This window comes from Pseudochaenichthys georgianus, unplaced genomic scaffold (genome assembly GCF_902827115.2).
Source record: "Pseudochaenichthys georgianus unplaced genomic scaffold, fPseGeo1.2 scaffold_475_arrow_ctg1, whole genome shotgun sequence".
NCBI lineage: Eukaryota > Metazoa > Chordata > Actinopteri > Perciformes > Channichthyidae > Pseudochaenichthys > Pseudochaenichthys georgianus.
The window spans coordinates 36,761-57,500 of record NW_027263039.1 but is presented as its reverse complement, the minus strand read 5'-3'; the positions used below and the strand labels follow the sequence as shown (position 1 = coordinate 57,500).

The window sequence follows — 20,740 nt, the reverse complement described above, 5'->3', positions numbered from 1 at the left end:
TACAAGATCTGAGTACTTCTACTTTTGTACTTCTACCAGATCTTTCAGTGTGCAGCTCCTCCTCTAAAGCTGTATCTGGAGAGCCTCACCTCTCAGACCTGAATCCAGTCTGACACACACTCTGCTCTTATACTAATCACAAATGTTTAGGAACCAGCGAACTAACGAATTCCAGTAGTTTTGAAACATGGCAATTATCAGCATTAGGCTGCAACCTCGACCCACAACCGCCAAAGTGAGCGGAAATGGCAGCAATCAGACCCGATTTCCCTCAAAGAGGCTGGATGGACACACACACACACACACACACACACACACACACACACACACACACACACACACACACACACCACACACACACACACACACACACACACACACACACACACACACACACACACACACACACACACACACACACACACACACACACACACACACACACACACACACACACACACACACACACACACACACACACACACACACACTGACTGTATATAGACTTATTTTAAATGTGTATATCTTATATACATTTGTTTTTATATTCAGGATTGTGGGAAACGGTATTTCGACCTCTCTTCTGTCTGTATACACAAACTGGAAGATTGACACTAAAGTTGACTTGACACACACACCACACACACACACACACACACACACACACACACACACACACACACACACACACACACACACACACCACACACACACACACACACACACACACACACACACACACACACACACACACACACACACACACACACACACACACACACACGAGCTGCAGCGAGGCCTCAGGGTCGACAGCATTGCTGACAAAATTGCTGTTGGATTGACTAACAATTAAGATATCAGAAGAGATCATGTGCTCAGTGACAGCTGCTTCAATTGTTTGCACCTGTTTCTCCTCTGCCGCTCATGTCTGGCTCGGATTAGCCCGACTCGTGCTGGCCACATTTCACCTTTCCACAAGTGATTTACTCCAGAAGCATCCTCACCAGCTTGTTGAACACATGGCATCATTATCATTGTCAGACAGAGCTGCGGGGATTTCTGTGTTGGTCCCTGAAGGCAGCATGGGATTTCTGGATTATTGCAGAAAAGAATCTCAACGTTTATGATACTACAGCTGGATAATCTCCACATGTTAACCCTACTTTATGATTTTTAAGTAAAAAGCTAATGTTGGGCTATAAAGGAACTACAGCTCGGTCACATGACTTCACTTCACCACCGCTAAGCTAAAGGTGGCTAATGTTGGGCTATAAAGGAACTACAGCACGGTCACATGACTTCACGTCACCACCGCTAAGCTAAAGGTGGCTAATGTTGGGCTATAAAGGAACTACAGCACGGTCACATGACTTCACGTCACCACCGCTAAGCTAAAGGTGGCTAATGTTGGGCTATAAAGGAACTACAGCACGGTCACATGACTTCACGTCACCACCGCTAAGCTAAAGGTGGCTAATGTTGGGCTATAAAGGAACTACAGCACGGTCACATGACTTCACGTCACCACCGCTAAGCTAAAGGAGGCTAATTTTGGGCTATAAAGGAACTACAGCACGGTCACATGACTTCACGTCATCACCGCTAAGCTAAAGGCGGCTAATGTTGGGCTATAAAGGAACTACAGCACGGTCACATGACTTCACGTCTCCACCGCTAAGCTAAAGGTGGCTAATGTTGGGCTATAAAGGAACTACAGCACGGTCACATGACTTCACGTCTCCACCGCTAAGCTAAAGGTGGCTAATGTTGGGCTATAAAGGAACTACAGCACGGTCACATGACTTCACGTCTCCACCGCTAAGCTAAAGGTGGCTAATGTTGGGCTATAAAGGAACTACAGCACGGTCACATGACTTCACGTCTCCACCGCTAAGCTAAAGGAGGCTAATGTTGGGCTATAAAGGAACTACAGCACGGTCACATGACTTCACGTCACCACCGCTAAGCTAAAGGAGGCTAATGTTGGGCTATAAAGGAACTACAGCACGGTCACATGACTTCCCGTCTCCACCGCTAAGCTAAAGGAGGCTAATGTTGGGCTATAAAGGAACTACAGCACGGTCACATGACTTCACGTCTCCACCGCTAAGCTAAAGGAGGTTAATGTTGGGCTATAAAGGAACTAGAGCACGGTCACATTACTTCCCGTCACCACCGCTAAGCTAAAGGAGGCTAATGTTGGGCTATAAAGGAACTACAGCACGGTCACATGACTTCCCGTCACCACCGCTAAGCTAAAGGAGGCTAATGTTGGGCTATAAAGGAACTACAGCACGGTCACATGACTTCACGTCACCACCGCTAAGCTAAAGGCGGCTAATGTTGGGCTATAAAGGAACTACAGCACGGTCACATGACTTCACGTCACCACCGCTAAGCTAAAGGAGGCTAATGTTGGGCTATAAAGGAACTACAGCACGGTCACATGACTTCACGTCACCACCGCTAAGCTAAAGGAGGCTAATGTTGGGCGGGATGACGTTTATTCTTCTCATTTAGACACTTGTTAGCAACCAGCGTTTTTTTTAAATGACCGTTTGGGTATTTACTGACTGTATTTTATGTTTGCGAATTAAAATCTCTTCAGCTTTAACCACAGAACTTATTTCATGAATCTAACCACGTCCCCTCTCGTGTAATTTATGCACGGTCAGTGAAATCCCAGGAGTGTTTCTTTACATTGCATCACAGTCCTTCGAGCACACTTTGCAGAAGATCTTGATAAACTCGTGGAAACTGAACTGAAGACGCGGTGTGATAAAGGAAAGCTTTGTGTGGAGCTGCCTGTCGCACTGGGTCAGAGACAGACAGACGGACAGATGGTGAAAAGGTAGAACTATGCTGACCCGGTTCATCTCTCTGGACCCGTTGCTCCCTGGAGGAGAACGGAGCTTCCAAACATAATGTAAGATCCGTTACAGAAAGAAACAAAACTTCTATTTTAATCATCAAACATCATTAATCATAGGCTTGTGTCATTTCCAGATACGCACAGATTTTACCTTAAATCAATAATAACAACAGCCACATATTACTGTGTGTGTGTGTGTGTGTGTGTGTGTGTGTGTGTGTGTGTGTGTTCAAACAAGGCTACTCTCTCTCACTCGCCCACCCCCTGCACAATAACACCGTTATCCTCTGTGTACCATCATTGTGCAGACCCAGAAAGCATGGTTGCCCCCCCCCCCCCCTCCCCCAAAATCTCCTTTTTTACCTGATGGAAAGCTTCCTGTGTGTGTGTGTGTGTGTGTGTGTGTGTGTGTGTGTGTGTATCAACATTATTGCTTATAGACCAATTACAAAAGTATGTCTCTTAAAAAAAAGAGAAAGACACAAGAACAGGAAGGAAGGATGTCGAGGTGGCACAAAAGAAAGACACACACACACACACACACACACACACACACACACACACACACACACACACACACACACACACACACACACACACACACACACACACACACACACACACACACACACACACACACACACACACACACACACACACACACACACACACACACACACACACACACACACACACACAGCAGAGGCCAGCTGTACCCAGTGCCAACCCCTCTGGAGCCGGGCCAGTCCCTCTGGACCCTCTAGATCGAGTTTGCAGTGTGTGTGTGTGTGTGTGTGTGTGTGTGTGTGTGTGTGTGTGTGTGTGTGTGTGTGTGTGTGTGTGTGTAACTCTAGCTCGGGCTCTGACACAGTACAGGTATGTCCCCTGTGGCCCAGATTACCAGGGGACTGTGTAAACAGCCCTGCTAATCTGAGGAAGTATCCTGTTGGCATATTTGCGGAGCCGGCCTCAGACAGACGGGGAAATCCAACTAATGTCCTTTCTTTAATTCGGATTAACATCACTTCGTGTTCCTCTACGATATGGCTCAGATGTCAGATTCCATAAAGTTCTTATTTATCCTCCCATGAAGCTTTCCCTTACATGTTAGAATCACACATGCTTAATTGATCCCCAGGTGTTTAATTGGCTAATTAGCTGTCAATCTATAATAGAAATATATAACCACGGAGAAATGATATATCAAAAGCTGTCCTCCAAGTGAAAAGTTAGGACGATTCTAAGGGCCCGTGACTGACAGGGGCCCCACAAATTGTAGAACATTAAGAAAAAATGTTTAAGTAACCTTTCATCAATCATCAATAATTAACATTAATATAACATTATTGATAATGTACTCACTAAACTTACGATTCATTTCACTTTTTTTGTTCGAAAAGTTAATTATCCAAAGCATCGAACACCCCCCTCTATCTACATGTAATGGTTTGGTCCTGTCTCCAAACGCTGTCGGCACCACATTTTCTAGCAGAGTGAGAGCGTGGCCTGTGCCTGGTGGTGGGGCCCAATGTGATATATTTTCATGGGGCCCAAAATCCCTGGCGGCGCCCCTGCCTCCACTAAAGATATTCTGAGACATTGTGCACGATTTTGTTGGCAATTAGTTGCTTTAAGCGACTGATATGTCAATTGTAAGAAGAATCATACAAATGCTTTTGTTTACAAGAGATATGCTGAGATGTTTCTTGTAAATAAGACATACTGTATGAAAAAAAAGGCATAAAAAAAAGTTCAGTCGTCACATGAATGCATCACTATTTATCGTGCAATGCTAACAAACGTTAAACACAGTTTCTGCCTGCCATTTCCATTTGCTCCAAAACATATTGGGTTATCCCTTTCCTCGTGCTTTACCCTTACACCAAGTTTTATAAGAATCGATCGCGGATATTCTTCGTAATCCTGCTGACAAATGAAACCGAAAACATCACCTCCACGGCGGAAGCTAATATGGATATCATGGATGATAATTGATACAACCAATCGCTCTAAATGATGTCCTTGCCTGTAGACGGCTCTAATGTGATGAGGAAAGGCAGACAGCCCTTCACACGACCTGTCTCTGTCCCGGAGAGTTCGGTGCTTTGCATCTTTAAACCGCTTTAATCTGCTAACAGCTTGGGCCGCGGCCACGCGGCCACTTCTTTGGCCATCTTTCCATTGTGCTTTATGTCATCTCCAGGCAGACACTGTTTAGATATTAATGGCTGCATGATGAGATGGCCTCCTTACAAGGCTGCCTTCCTGGATAATTCATGGTGTGAGTGAGTGACAGCGTGAGGTTCAGGTTCAGGTCTACTCCTCCAAGGACGTCAAAACTCTCTAGGGGAATAACTTTGTGTACAAATTAACATCTGTAATCAACTTTAAGATAGAAACAAAGGAGGAAGTCTCAAGCCTTCAGCCAGGAGAGACGAACCAGACATGAACGAGAACAGAAGTAAGACGAGACGTTTCTCTTTAAAGGACAACTTTGTGGACAAGTTAACGTCAATAAATCAACTTGTACAGATGCATAACGAAGGAGGACATCTCATGCCTTCAGCCGATAGAGGAGAGACCAACCAGCCATGAACGGAAAATAAAAAAACAGAAGTAAGTGGAAAATCCTGAGGTACATAAATCACACATTAAATAATAATTCTACAGGAAAACATCTCGGAGCGGTTTCTCTTTCTGACTAATCCCAGAGCCAAAGGAGAGGAGTAATGAGCATGCTTTCCTGACATGAGAGTGTTTATAGCAGCGCAACTCTAGCATGTAAAGAGAGACGCATGGAAGCACTTCTCTTCCCTGGAATAAAGTAATTAAGGATCTCTCGTTCATTTCTGTTCCCAACCTCCCGCTCCCACAGCGCGAGGCTTCCCGCGTGTCGGTCGATCATCGCTGCAGCTTGACATCCTGACCCGGACGTTTCATTTATTGATCTCCATTTTATTCCGATGTAAGGACCCCCTTTGCTCTTTTAAATTAATCCCGGTTAATTTGGCCGGGCCCCAGATCCCACCCAGCATGAATGGCCCCTCTGTTGGGCCGCGGCCACCCACTTTTATGGGAATCTGCAGTGAATTAGAAAATCTGTCAATGCGAGAGGAGCTGCGCGGATATGCCGTGTCACTCCACCTGTAAAAGAAGTGCTCTTTGTCCATTATCTCCCAGGCTTACCTGAGCAGAGTTAACCTCCAGGTCAATAACATCTCCACGGTGTTTCATGACTGGATGTCTGAGGCGAGCCATTGTTAACACGCAGCCGGCAGACCCGCACTTCCTGGCTCTGCCCGTCAAATACCTCTGGGAAACAGATCTGGAAAGAGCCGTAAAGATGTGATCACTTTCACAGAGAGCAGCCACTGTACCCTGCTCTGCTTAGTACACGAGTACTTTTACTCCAGTACACACGTGAAGTACTTCTCTTATCATGCCACTTACATATTTTCATTTGACAGCTTCAGTTAGTGACAAAGACCTTTACAATCTGATGCTTTGATAAAGTAAACTACTTAATAATTATACTTGGTCTCTACTTTTCTTATCATGCCTCTTGAATATTTCCACTCCACTACAATTCAAAGGCAAATGTTGTAAATGGACAGCTTCAGTTAGTGACCAAGACCTTTCAAATCTGATGCTTTTATAAATAATAATTGGGTTACTTCGTCTCTTCTTTTAATGCCGCAAACTCCACCGCGATTCAGGATGAAGTATTCAACTTGTTCCCGCCCTGCTGTTTGATAGCTCTAGTTATTAAAGACCTTCAAATATGATGTTTTATTAAATTAAACTACTTAATAATTGGTACACATTTGAGGTACTTCTAATGCTGCTTTGTACTTCTACTTCACCGCGATTCAGGACACAATATTCAACTTTTTCAACAACTATTTGACAGGTTTATTTATATGTTTATAGACCTCTTAAAATATGATGTTCGGTTATGAAATAAACAACCAAACTGTTGATGCAATATAGTTTGATAATCAATAAGACATATTACTGTTTCATGTTCTCAAATGTGAGGATTTGCTGCTTTTTCTTTTAATCATTTTAAAATATTGTCAAGGTTTCCGACTCTTATGGTACATAAGATGATTGTTAATATACATGTCCACTTAAATAACATATTCAATGCAGGCTTTTTAGTTATAATTGAGTATATTCATTGTTAGTATTAGTACTTTTCAGTTGCAGCGGTTCTGCCTGTCACACACAATCCCTCCTGTGATACAAAAGCTACCGCCCACTCCTCCACAAGCCATTGAAACGTCTCGTGAGCTGTGACAAGCGGGTCTATAGAAGAGGCGAGCAAACCAAAATGGAAAAGATGGGTTTGAGGAAGCGGAGAAGCTGAGGGGGGGGGGGAACCCTCTATTGGCTGCTAGTTCTTGAACTATTGAATATAGTGCATTTAAAGAGATGTGTTGTGTGTTTTTGTTCAAAGGTATTAATTTACTATTGAAAATACAGAAATATTGTACTGGTTAAGACGGGCATGTGCTGGATGTCTCCCCCGTCGGTTACATGTACCCTTCGTAGGGTTTGACTTGATCTTAACTCTAAATTGTCAGGCCTGACCTGACTGGCACCAGTCGAACCGCTACACAGTGAACACTTCCTCTCCCACTGAACACACACCGCTAATTTCTTTAATTTAAGTCCCATCATCAGGGTATTTCTTTCTGCCATGCTGCAGAACTTAAGTTTTTCCATAAATATTTAATATGCATCCCGGGTCTTGGCTGCCCTCTGGGTTCCCTCTATATGATCCATGCTCCTCTCCAGCACGTCTTTGTAGTTAAGCATGCTGGTATTCAAATCTAAGCATCCCAGATTGAGCTATAATTTGCCTGTGCATATCTATTGCCCCCCCCTAATCATGCACATGGTAGGAATAACTGTAGGCTAAGATTGTTGGAAAGTTTCTGGTGCCAGGCAAATAAATAATAAGTATTTTGTCGCGGCATTATTTCTGAGGAACATGTTATGGGTTGCCAGACATGGGTTTAAGAGGACCAAGAGGAATAAACTGCCTTGTAGAATAATTAAAACACATATTGAAGGCTCTATTATGACAGTGTAAACAATCACGGGAGATTTTCTGCAGCATTAATTTGATTATTTCCATTTCCTTATACAAACTCATGTGGATGTTTGACATGCTGCTCTGCAGACGCAGCCATTTGAATAGATCCGACCTGCATGTAAATGGAGTTTACACTGAGAGCAGGTGCAGCGTCCAGGTGTGTCAAGTGGACAAAGACACCTCTCTGTTGGTGCTGTTTGTCAGCTTCAGCCCAGGGAGATATGCCCTTAGTCTTCTTGAGTCCTTTCCCTCGCTTATTGCAGAGATTTCCCTGCGCACGAGGAACAAAGGATTTGCCTAATTTGAGTGGATATGTTCCCGCCAGTGGAGCATTTGTCAACAAAGCCAACAAAGCGAGACGGACAGCTCCGCGCTCCGCGAGCTGACAGCGCTGGACTGATTACTGCTCGCTGTCCAACAGGGTTTATTGTACCAAACAAAGCAGAGACAAATGTCTCGCATCGAGCGCGGGAACAAGAGTCCATGTTAAACAAAAGCATGCGTGCCACGGCTCTGCAGCTAATCAGGTATTGATCCGGGCTGCGGGGCCTTCTCTGCTTTTCTCGGACAACTATTTTGTCATTGCATTCACAACAGCCCCAAGGGGGATGGGGGGGGGGGGGGGAGGAACGTTTCGGGCACATCACCTGTTCCTCAAACCAAAATAGGACACGACTTGAGATTCAATTTTAGCAGCCAGTGGAGCGTCTGCTGCTGAGTGACGATCACAGACTCTCTGCTCCTTACCTGCCACTTACTGCCGTCTGTCATCAACCGGGGACACTATTAATAACCCGGGAGATTTGGTTTACCATCCAGGCCTTATTTGAGATGATCCATGCGCACGAGAGGGGCTTAAAACGGTCATTTGTTTCTGTTTTACTCCCTTTGAGTCTTTGTGCTTTCATATCTGAGATCATCTTGGGAAATTAGACCATAGCGGAGAGGACAAACTAAATCAAGCAAGTCCTTTGAGAAAGTGAAAAAAATCTCCTATTTCCTGCAAAATCTGCACCATAACGTGAGATTAAAACTCAAATAATCAGACCGGGCAGCAATCAAAATCTCAAATCTTCCTCAGAGGAAGAGACGGATCCCTTTCTTTGATTTCAGCAGCTGCATCTTACTTTTTTTCTGCATTCAATTTGCGTCTTGTCTCGCAGCCACATTAAAATACAATAAACCACAAAACAAATATTTGTTTTTCCTCTCTGCCTGGAAGTAGAGGGCTTTGAAATCCAAACCCTCCGCCTCGTAGCTCACATTGGGGCTGTGAAATCTAAAGTGACAAAGCATTTTTCTCCCTCGCTCCGAGCAGTTTTTCTTGAACCTGCTAAGAGCTGCACAAGTTTCACTTTTTCATCATTTGGAAAGCTGCCTTTTTCTGCTATTGTATATGTAATCCTTTGTGAAGGCTTGTGGTTATTTGCGGTTGTAATTAGGCTGTTTCCATTAAGGAATATTACTGCTAAATGGATCCATTACTCTAGACCTTACTCATTGGAAAATGCCCGACCACCGCAGTGATTGGACGGAGGCCCAGCCTGGATCGGAACAGAAAGGACTCGCACCTGAGAGACAGAGGAGAGCTGCAGTTCAGGGCTCTGGATCCTTTCCTGCAGATATACAGAGATGGCAAAAGTACACATCCTTTCCTCAAGTAGAAGTACAGATACTCGTGTTTAAAAATACTCTGGTGAAAGTAGAACTAAACTTCTTTACTCAAGTCAAAGTAGAGGCTTTGAAGTGTACTTCAGTAAAAAGTACCCATAGCTAGCAGCTGCTTTAAAGAGTACCTGACCTCCCTTTATATTAATAGAACAATAATGTCATTGTTAGCTAATGAATGTTTCCATGCTGAACAACGGCAACATGACAACGTTTCCATTGGTCCCTGTTCTTTAGAGAAGACCAGGAAGTGATGGATACACGGATCGTGTTCCAACCAATAGGCACGCAGTGACTCTAAAGAATAATGACCACGCACCAACACACATTCAGACTAAAGGAACCAGCTGTTTGGGAAATGAGAGAAGTAGAAAGTACAAGTATTTGAGTTCAACATGAGAGAAGTAGAAAGTACAGGTATTTGAGTTCAACATGAGAGAAGTAGAAAGTAGGTATTTGATTTCAACATGTAAGAAGTAGAAAGTAGGTATTTGATTTCAACATGTAAGAAGTAGAAAGTACAGGTATTTGAGTTCAACATGTGAGAAGTAGAAAGTAGGTATTTGAGTTCAACATGTAAGAAGTAGAAAGTACAGGTATTTGAGTTCAACATGTGAGAAGTAGAAAGTACAGGTATTTGAGTTCAAAATGTAAGAAGTAGAAAGTACAGGTATTTGGGTTCAACATGTAAGAAGTAGAAAGTACAGGTATTTGTGTTCAACATGTAAGAAGTAGAAAGTACAGGTATTTGAGTTCAAAATGTGAGAAGTAGAAAGTACAGGTATTTGTGTTCAACATGTAAGAAGTAGAAAGTACAGGTATTTGAGTTCAACATGTAAGAAGTAGAAAGTACAGGTATTTGTGTTGAACATGTAAGAAGTAGAAAGTACAGGTATTTGAGTTCAAAATGTGAGAAGTAGAAAGTACAGGTATTTGTGTTCAACATGTGAGAAGTAGAAAGTACAGGTATTTGAGTTCAAAATGTGAGAAGTAGAAAGTACAGGTATTTGAGTTCAACATGTAAGAAGTAGAAAGTACAGGTATTTGAGTTCAACATGTAAGAAGTAGAAAGTACAGGTATTTGTGTTGAACATGTAAGAAGTAGAAAGTACAGGTATTTGAGTTCAAAATGTGAGAAGTAGAAAGTACAGGTATTTGAGTTCAACATGTGAGAAGTAGAAAGTACAGGTATTTGAGTTCAACATGTAAGAAGTAGAAAGTACAGGTATTTGAGTTCAAAATGTGAGAAGTAGAAAGTACAGGTATTTGTGTTCAACATGTGAGAAGTAGAAAGTACAGGTATTTGTGTTCAACATGTGAGAAGTAGAAAGTACAGGTATTTGAGTTCAACATGTGAGAAGTAGAAAGTACAGGTATTTGGGTTCAACATGTGAGAAGTAGAAAGTACAGGTATTTGTGTTCAACATGTGAGAAGTAGAAAGTACAGGTATTTGAGTTCAAAATGTAAGAAGTCAAAGTAAAAAGTCGTCAGAAAAATAAGTAGTGGAGTAAAGTATTGATACCAGAAAAATGTACTTAAGTACAGTACCAAAGTATTTGTACTCCACTACTTCCCACCCCTGAAGGTCCAGACCTGCGTTACCAAGATATTAATGATCCGATTGATCTGGGCAAACTCTCCTCGGGTGTTTGCACCGGGCTCTTCTCTACGTTTGCTGATATCATGCAGCGAGGCACCTTGCTAGGATGCTTGAACCACCTCAGTGAGAGTCTTTCTACACAAAGTGGAGTGTAACGTGTGGTAGTTTGTGGGATCTGCTTTTTTGTAGTTCTGTTGCTTAATGAGGCCTTTTGCCTCTCTACCGCACTGGGGTGGTTTGTGGTGAAGATAACGTGCTTCATGTCCTGTGAAGAAATACGTCATATCACCGTGATTAACAATTCATTACATGTTAAAAAGACATGCCACCACCAAGGAAACCAATTGTGTTTCAAAACAAAATTTCATCCACATCTTTGGTCCTAAACTCTCCAAAAAGGTGAATCATTAATACAATGTACCACTTAATGAAATTATTATTCATAAAGAAAACTGTGTGTGTCCAAGAGAAGCCACGTGACTTTCCTAACGTTTAGTACACACGTGTCAAACTCGAGGTCCGGGGGCCAAATCCGGCCCGTGGTGGATTTAATTTCGGCCCGCAGGATAATTTCTAATTCCTATTAGATCTGGCCCGCCGGTATATTGCACCTTCACTCCATCCTGAGGGTCTCCTCCGCTCAGAGCCCAAACATTGATGACCTTTCACCCTGATGAGATGCCAAGTATCTGAGCTAGCATCACAGAGCAGCACACTGAGTTCAAAGGATGCTTCCTTCTGCACTTTCTCTCACGACAGCAGGGCATGTTTGGCTTTCTCTCTGAGGGGAATCATTTTGTTGAAGCTGTTGTTGGCCTGTGGGAAATGTACTCATAAGAGATGACTCTGGGAAAGCTGCAGATAGAGCCGTGAGAAATTAATGCAGCTGATTATTTAATGTTGTTTTTATAGGCAATTATTTAAAGCTTTGTTAGTTCCAGGTTTAATATGTGCAATCGTTCATTTCAATAAGTTCTGCAATAAACATTGAACCGTGCCGGCCCTCGACTAGTACCCATTTCTTTCATTTTGGCCCCCTGTGTGTTTGACTTTGTCCCCCCTGGTTTAGTACAATATGGTTTTTCTACTACTTGTCGCATCTATAGATGTTTTTAGGGAACAATCACCGAGTAATCCCGCTTCCACCCCCACCACGAGACAGAGGGCAGCCTTCAGCCTGTACATCAGTGCCCTTTATATCACACACATTGTCTTTAAAGGTGTGTGTTGAAACTCATGCTCCTTCCCTCCCTGCATCTCTTTGACAGAGCTAACGGCCCGCAGCGTTTTCAGTCACTGATACCCCGTCGCTGTCCTCTAAATGTCACCTGGACTTTGTTCCTTAGCGTGCCTCCTCCTCCTCCTGGGGGGATTCCCAGCCTCACTCCTCCCTTTCGTATTGAGACGCTAAACAATGCATCTGAAGCCTCGAGGCTGTCTTCACACCTCCGAGCTTTGTTGGGTAAAAACGACAGGGCCGATCGATTGCAAGAAATTATTTTGGGAACTTTTGTAAACAAGTGCATGGGGCCCACAAAGTGTCACGAACGTACAACGTGAGGACCCGAAAGACACAGGTTTAACGCACAAAAGAGTCTTTACTTGAGTTCCTGATACAAGGTCAGCAGATCCAGAAAGGACATACAATAAGTATCTACCCTGAAGCTTACCTATCAATAACTAGAAGAACTATAACTATAGCGTGGACTATTACTATAACTGGACGATGATTTGCGAAACGCTGGACGATTCTGGCACGAGACGGTGAATGACTCAATGTCTTCCGAGTCGCTTGCTTCAGAAGCGAGGCAAGAATCCTTCCTGGCATTCGGAAAAACAAAGAGTGGAACAGGCGAGCAGGTGTGCGTCATATGAGATGCCCCGCCTTACATTTCCACCACAGATTTTGGGGAAATTGGTCCGTGCGCAAAGCATTGTGGGGATTTTAAGACCGCGGAGTCTACACATGTGCAGCCTCGAAATGTCTCCAAACGAAGTACGCCGGCTCGGTAGAATTCCAAGCATGCTGGATATTGGAACAGTCCTTCGGCGGCACTCCATGACGTAGTATGCTTGAAACAGTGGCTCTGGAGCAGCCTTCCTCGACATTGAGAAACACCCAATATATATATAATAAGTCATCGACTGTCTCGTTGCCAACGGGAGGAAGTCCACGACAAACACATGAGGAAGACAGACTATCAAAATAAAACCCGGGAACGAAACTAAAGATAAAACATTACAAACATTTGACTTCTTAAGCCCGAAGGTCCCCCCAGTGGACCCTCCCACAGACTATGTCTCAGGGCTTCTTAACATTTATGAAACTATTAATGTTTCATATACCCTTTAAAGGTAAGAAACTCAGCTAACTGACAATAAGAACAATTGTTAGCTAAAAAAACACGAGTAATACCAAGCCTTTGAATTAGCATTGAGCGAAAAAATGCTAACTAATGCTAATGCTTTTTTACACAGAACTCACGGTAGAAATGCCCTTATTACTATCTTAACTGCACAAACAAGATATACGATTCTTGACTCCACAGATTCCACACATGTAATGTCATCACTGTACGACCCCGAATTCCCGGAGCTATCAGCCAGAAAAGAGAAAGTAAACAACATCCGGGTTCAAAAATATTACAATAATTACGTCTTACCTTTTTTGATTTGTGATCAAAAGTCGTGTTCCACGGAATAAAAACGCCGCTCAAGGTTAATCCAATGTCTTTGTGTCACGTAGAAATGTTTACTGATAATCCATCATCATATTTATGGCAATATACTGGGTATAAAGTTTTGCCGTCCAGGCTTGTACTTTCAGATATGCTTCGTTTGCTTCTCTATTACGTCCGCTGTGGTACTGTTTACGTGGATTTGGGAACTGCCCATCGATTCTATTGGATGTCATGGTTAAGAAAAAGGTGTAAATCACCCAAATCGACCAATGGGTTCCAGAGATATGGCCCTGCGTAAAGTATAAAGAATGCCAGCCAGCTTAAGTACATTACGCAGCAGACTTTACTTTATTGTTTACTACGTAAGGAAGCAGGAATTGCAGGACCCAGAGCGCACGGAGCACAGAGCGGACAGCAGATAACGGAATTGCAGTTGTATTGCTTATAGATTATCAGAACATTTCAAAGGGGACGCAGCCCCATTGGATATTAACCTATGGATTAACTACATCATCGTTTTTATCGTTTTAATGCCATTGAAGACCAGTTTAGAGCAGACAACGAGGAAGGTAAGTCATTGTTAGCCTAGCGCATGTTAGTACTAGGGATGGGAACGATTAATCGAATATTCGAAATGATTCATGTATTCGAATATGAGTTATGAATATTTTTATACATTTTTTTTTTGGGAGTGATACCTAAGTTGATTATCAAATTGAATAATTCAATGTATATATATATATATATATATACGACTGTGCCATAGCTAAATGTGTGTTTTGCTCCGCTCACCGGCCCCTCACAGCGGGCAGAGCTGCTGATCTCTCTCTCTCTCGTGTCCGGTTATACTTCACTCGCGTTTATGTCCAAATCCATCAGATCTAGCTAGCTCTAGCCAATGATACGGCTGCTGCCCCTCCCCACACGCAGATCACGCAGACTCAAACCTCATCTTAGGCCCAAATGTGGCGCAAATGAGCTCCGCAGCCGTTGCGAGGTTCCGGCGCTAACAGCTCATGAGCGTGCTCCCCCGCCCCCTGTCAACACTCGCGACACATGGCCAGCCTAAACAACAATAAGTGCTGCTTGGCAACCGTGTGTGGCGGCAAAGTACTAGACATTTTGACTGGAGAGATTTAGTTTTGCCAGTATTCAACATATTTTACCAGTCAGAGTCCGGTAATTATTTACACTCCAAGAAGAGTTACATTTATATATACATGCTATACCTTGCTATACCCGCAACCTCCGTTCCAGCTGAGGGTCTTCTCTACAGCTGGCCTGATTGTGAATCACCTCCACACATGAAAGCTGTAGGCCTATAGCTGTCAAACTTTATCACCGGTTCAATACATTTGACAAATTCAACTTGGTTTCTACACTTATTTGAACATGTATGTAACATGATTTTTTTTTTTTTTTCTAGGATATGTACATTTCGGTTAACCGGTTAACCGTCTTTTGGGGGGTCGAATATTCGAATATACATTTGCTTTCAAATTCCCATCCCTAGTTAGTACCACTTGTTTTGATGATAACCTCGCGAGTTTGTATCTTTCAGTGTTGATGTGGGCACCGTTAGATTCTGTGTCTTTACGATCATAAACGATGTGCTGGATGTGCAGCTAGGATAAGTAATAAGGGAGCTAGGAGTGATTTTCGGTGCAGTAATAGGTTAGCATTTTTCGCTTGGGGCTAATTCAGAGGCTCAGAGGATAACAGAGTAGGCCTATGTTTTATTTTTCATCACAACAGTTGTATTTGGATGGAATGAATACCTATAGTGATATTTCAAAGTAATAAAATGATTTTTACAGTGAAAAAGTTCAAATGGAACTGATGGTTCCCAAATTACCCAGAGGTGAGTCCGCCTGGACTTTATTTTTCTAAACCTCTCTAAAAAGGTCAAATTGCACTTGTTTTGCATCAATCTTGATACAGGGTACTTATTATATGTTATAGTTTGGATTCCTAAAGCTTTTAGTCTACTAACCCATCATTCAAGGGTGGTTTTCACTATAAGTAATGTTTTTTCTTTAGGCGGCCATTAGAATTGACATGTTTTTACTGTGTTCCATCTGAATTTACTTTAAAATAAAAACATCTATATTGATTTCGACACTTCTACATCCAACTCACAGATGTAACCTTGCTTTGAGAGAAAGGATTATTAATTTACCCCTTTTAGAAGTGAAGATATAGTCTTTGTTGTGTTGGTGGCATTTTCGAGCCTGAAACCTGAAAAACAGGCTCAGGGCTTAAGAGGTTAACAACACAAAGGTTGCGGCTGGAAAGGATCCGTGTTGTGTAAATACGACGTCACGTTCTCGTTGTAACTCTCGTTGTAATCGGAGCGGCTCGGAAACACATCTACAGCAGCAACATGCACATGAATGCAGCAGCAATATTAACAGAGAAACATCAGACATGATAGTAAAACACTGAAAGGGAACCTTTGATTGCACCAGGAGCCATCTTGGGACTTTTACGGCGACAACGTTGACTTGAATAAACGTGAATACAAAATACACCATAGTGTTGGTGATCTGCAGTGCTGTCATTCTTCTTTGAACAGCAACTCCCTATGTCAACAATCACACTCCCTGTCATTGACATCATTAAGTTAGTTTAGCTTCTCACCATCCTTTGCTGTGGCCCACTGATGTTAACGATCGTAACGGAAAGGCTGCATGCCAAACGTAAACATTGAGCCACGTGACTTGCAAACTCCCGCGAGAGTTTTACACAAAACGGATCCTTTCTAGCCATAACCCAGGGCTGAAGTCGAATAGTCCATTTAGCTAAGGAACCACTTAGGAAAGTGCCGTTCGAATTCTCTAGAATGATGAGAATGATAGGAAAGGAGGTTTCAAACTTCCTTTATAGCCTCCTTTAGCTTAGGAACCACTGGACCTCCCTAACCGACAGGAGAAGCGAAAATGCTGCCCCACAATGCCTTGCAGCCGCAGCATTTGCTGTCACTCAACAGTCGGCCGTTCACGGAAACAACCGATTATGACCGAGAAATGATATCATGAAAGTTACGGTGCTTATTAAGCTTTTTAAAACGTATGTGGTAAATTGCCAAAGTGCTTTGTTCTGAACGTTCATCAGTATTATAATCAAAGAGAGAAATATGAACGTTAGTTTTTACTGAAATGATTAAATAAAGTCAACATTTCAGTCTTTACTGAGCTGTGTGGGGTTTGTTCAACTTCTAAAAGATGTTTGAATGGTGATACACACAGTGATAGATGTTCAGGACTAACGTTTATAATAAATACATCTGTATTGATTTTAAGATCTTTAGTTCATACAATCATACGTATTGGGATCATGGGTATTAACGTGGACCGGAGGGAGAGGGGGACGAGCAGAAGTTTCACTTTCCTTTTTTATTTCAATTCCAACTTTGGTCCTGAAGAATCTGTTTCTCTGTTGTCCACGTTCATAAAGCAAAGCAGCAGCATCAGAGCACGGAGCAGAGTCTCTAGATGAGTTCACAGCAGTCCCTCGTTCTTATTGAACATCCATGTTGTAGTCCGCTGTATAGAAAACTGTGGTTTCCATGGTTACCCCACAGCAGCAGACGCACACAATGACGTCCGCTGGCGCATCATAAACACGTCGGAAAGTGAAAGTGCATTCGGATTCTCTAAAGTACCGCAGTCTCTTCTCCTAAGTCCTTTTGAATTCTCCTATCCACTATCCCTTAACCCCGTGACCTTTCACTCAGAGGTCAAGGAATAGACGATAGGGTTAGAACTTAGGAGCTGATTTTTAAACTATCCGACTGCAGCCCAAGACGGAGGGCCTCACGCCCACATGGAGAACGTCCAATAAAAAACACGTGTGGAGTCAGAGGAGCATTCACTGTTATCTGAACATTTAAGTAGAAATAGTCTATCTCATATACCAGTGGAGCCACATCGATATTTGTTTGTGCCGTCTTTGTCTGAAAACCCGAATGTGCACCCGCCATCTGAGGTTATCAGTGTCCTCAGATACTGGTAGAAAGTCCCTGTAACAACTGTGTGAGTTCAGGTCCCTTACGTACGTTAAGTTACTTATTCAAACCAAAACATGACACACGCCCATCTGGAGGCCGTCCAATGAAAACACACTTGAGGGGACGGAGCTGCATTTTTGGAGAGGAACAGTACAGTAAGTATGAAGATTCGATATTCCTCATTTACTTTTGGCGCTGTGCCGGTTACATCCTGTTTGTTCTGAGGTTATCTCGACTATAACCTAAATATGTACGACACACAGACCGAGCGCCTCGCTGTTGTTGTGTGACGTTATGGTGGCAGCCATAGCGTGACAGCTCCTTCAGATCTGATGCGGAGCGGCGTCTCGGCCATGATCACTACCAGGCGCGGGTCCTCCATGCTGCTCGTGTTAGAGGGTCCTGCAGTCGGCGTTCATCGCATGGAAACACAATTATGAATATCCTTCAGTGTTTAGAAAACGAAGTATGACTGTCCGTTTAAACCGGAACGAGCTTGTTTTTACAGGTGGTCTTTTCCCGTTAAATCAACTTCCTTAAAACAACATACACAATACTTCCTTACGCTCTCTGGTGACTTTAATAAAGGCTGCAGAACAACATGCCGGTCCACTTCCTATTGTTCGGAGACTGGTTTTGGCGCCGCTTCTCCGCCGCATTCTTCCCGGTCTCTGGAGCGCTTCGTGGATCTGGTTCTTCATTGTTATTAAGTGCCTCCAATCCTTTCCCCTGGTCTTAACCGTGATGACAATGCTCTCCGAATCCCAATCATTTAGAGTCCTGTAAACAGACCACCGCTTTCATGTACGCACAAACTACACAGTGAATACCCTCTAATAGCGCATATCAATGGCTATTAGGACCGAGGGGGGAAAAAGAAGAGGGGGGTGCGATTATCCCCGAGTCTCTAACAGGCCAAATAAACAGAACCATGTGAGTGATTCGGCCCAGATGGACACGTGAGTCCAGGGGAGTTAAGAGTCGTCCAAAAACCACGGGGGGAGTCGGCGTACCTGCCTTACCTCAGCTTCCCCTCGTCATTAAAGGCTTAGTGTCCAAAGTGGGTTTAAAGTCGCTGCTCCAGACCCTCCAGACACACGCCCACGTGGAGAACGGCCAATAAAAACCTCTCGAGGGGACAGAGGTGCATTACTATCTGAAAGGCTAAAGATTCTACATTCCTCGTCTACTTTTGGTCGTATGCCATTTAGATAATGTTGGTTTGGTGCGTCCGGTTCTCTCCGTCTGAGACTTCGAAACATGAGAAAACAAAATGCTAAATCCTCAGCTAAGGAAAACTGCAGTGTCTCGCAGCAGAGAGTGAGTCAGAGGACGTTTCTCAATCGCGAGGATGCTGGCTTGGTGGTCGCGTACTTCCAAGTCACTTCCTTCAGAAACGAAGCAAGTATACTTCCAAGCCACGGCTTTGGAAAACGAAGAAGAATGGAACAAGTGTGCCACTCTCTCTAACGGTTTCAACATAAACTGTACCGAAAATAAATACCTCACGATGTCTATCTAATTATGAACTTGCTTTACTTTCACGAAACACATTTAACAAAGTCACATATTTACCAACACATGTTCTACGCCACATACTTACATTTAAATGTGTGCTGCGTCGGTTCAGCCATTCTCCGCAAGGGTTTTTGAAATTGGTCCGTGCGCAAAGCATTGTGGGGATTTTAAGGACGCGAAGTCTACCCGTGTGCAGCCTCGAAATTCCCCCCAAACCAAGGACGCGGCTTCGGTGGAATTCCAAGTATGCTGCAGATTGGAACAGTCCTTCGGCGGCACTCGATGACGTAGCATCCTTGAAATATTGGCTTGGAAGCCAGTATCCTCGAGATTGAGAAACGGCCAGTCTTCTGTGTCTACTCTTCACTGATTAGTGGAGATCAGAAACACCTGAGAGGAGGCGGAGCCAGGATCAGGTGCACCTGAGCCGAGGAGGGAACAGACTTTTAGAAATGTCTTTATTCTTTGCTGATATTTGGTAAAAAAGCTAATAAATACGAGACAAATATAAGTCTCCAAATGTCATGGAAATGCATCCAAATCTACATAATAAAGTCAATAGGATTCATTTTCTGGAAACCCATTAATACCTTTACAACTTTCTTGACAATCCATCCAATAGTTGTTGAGATATTACACAATGGGCTACTCTGGATAATCCACAGACTTGCCTCGTTGTCTTGGTAACACCTTTGGAGAAATAATGTTGACAGGGAAGTCTGTGGATAATGCAGAGTAACAGAAATAACGTTTCTCATGTGTATTTCTCCGCTTTTTCCATAAAAGACAACTTTTCAGATTCACATTTTGACTTCAAACCAGTTCCTTTCGCCCCTGTTGTGTTGTAATTGAGGCAGACATGGGAAGGATCCTTTAAAGACAGATACATCGGCAGGATATGCTTTTTAAATTTGAGTAAACAGACTGGTTTATAGTTCAGAGAAGACGCAACAGATCTTCTCATCAGGGCCTCGTCTGCCTCGTGTGTGTGTCAACAAGGCAGAGCCGAGGGAGACGAGCCGCTGCGTGTCAACATTACACGCGTTTTGGATCAACTCGTTCGTCCCGTTTTATTTAGGACGACAGGCTCTCGCGCTCAGAGTGAAACATCTCTCTGAGAGACAGTAGGGAGCATCTGTCTACCTGTCAGCTGCGATGACCTGCTGACACCGGCTCCTGTAACTTAATATCTGTCGGAGAAACATGGTGAGAGAGAGAGAGAGAGAGAGAGAGAGAGAGAGAGAGAGAGAGAGACGTTGCTGCTTCAGAGGCATGAGCTGCATGTCTAAA

General features: G+C 43.3%; 1 long non-coding RNA gene across 2 annotated transcripts in view; it reads left to right on the top strand.

Annotated features, from left to right (window-relative positions):
* Positions 1–20,740, top strand: part of LOC117442789 (uncharacterized) — a 28,897-nt gene that overhangs the window by 1,789 nt on the left and 6,368 nt on the right. For both annotated transcript variants that reach the window (XR_004551561.1, XR_004551562.2), the window contains exon 2: positions 5,405–5,488. This is a non-coding gene — a long non-coding RNA (uncharacterized lncRNA). The remainder of the gene's footprint in view (positions 1–5,404; positions 5,489–20,740) is intronic.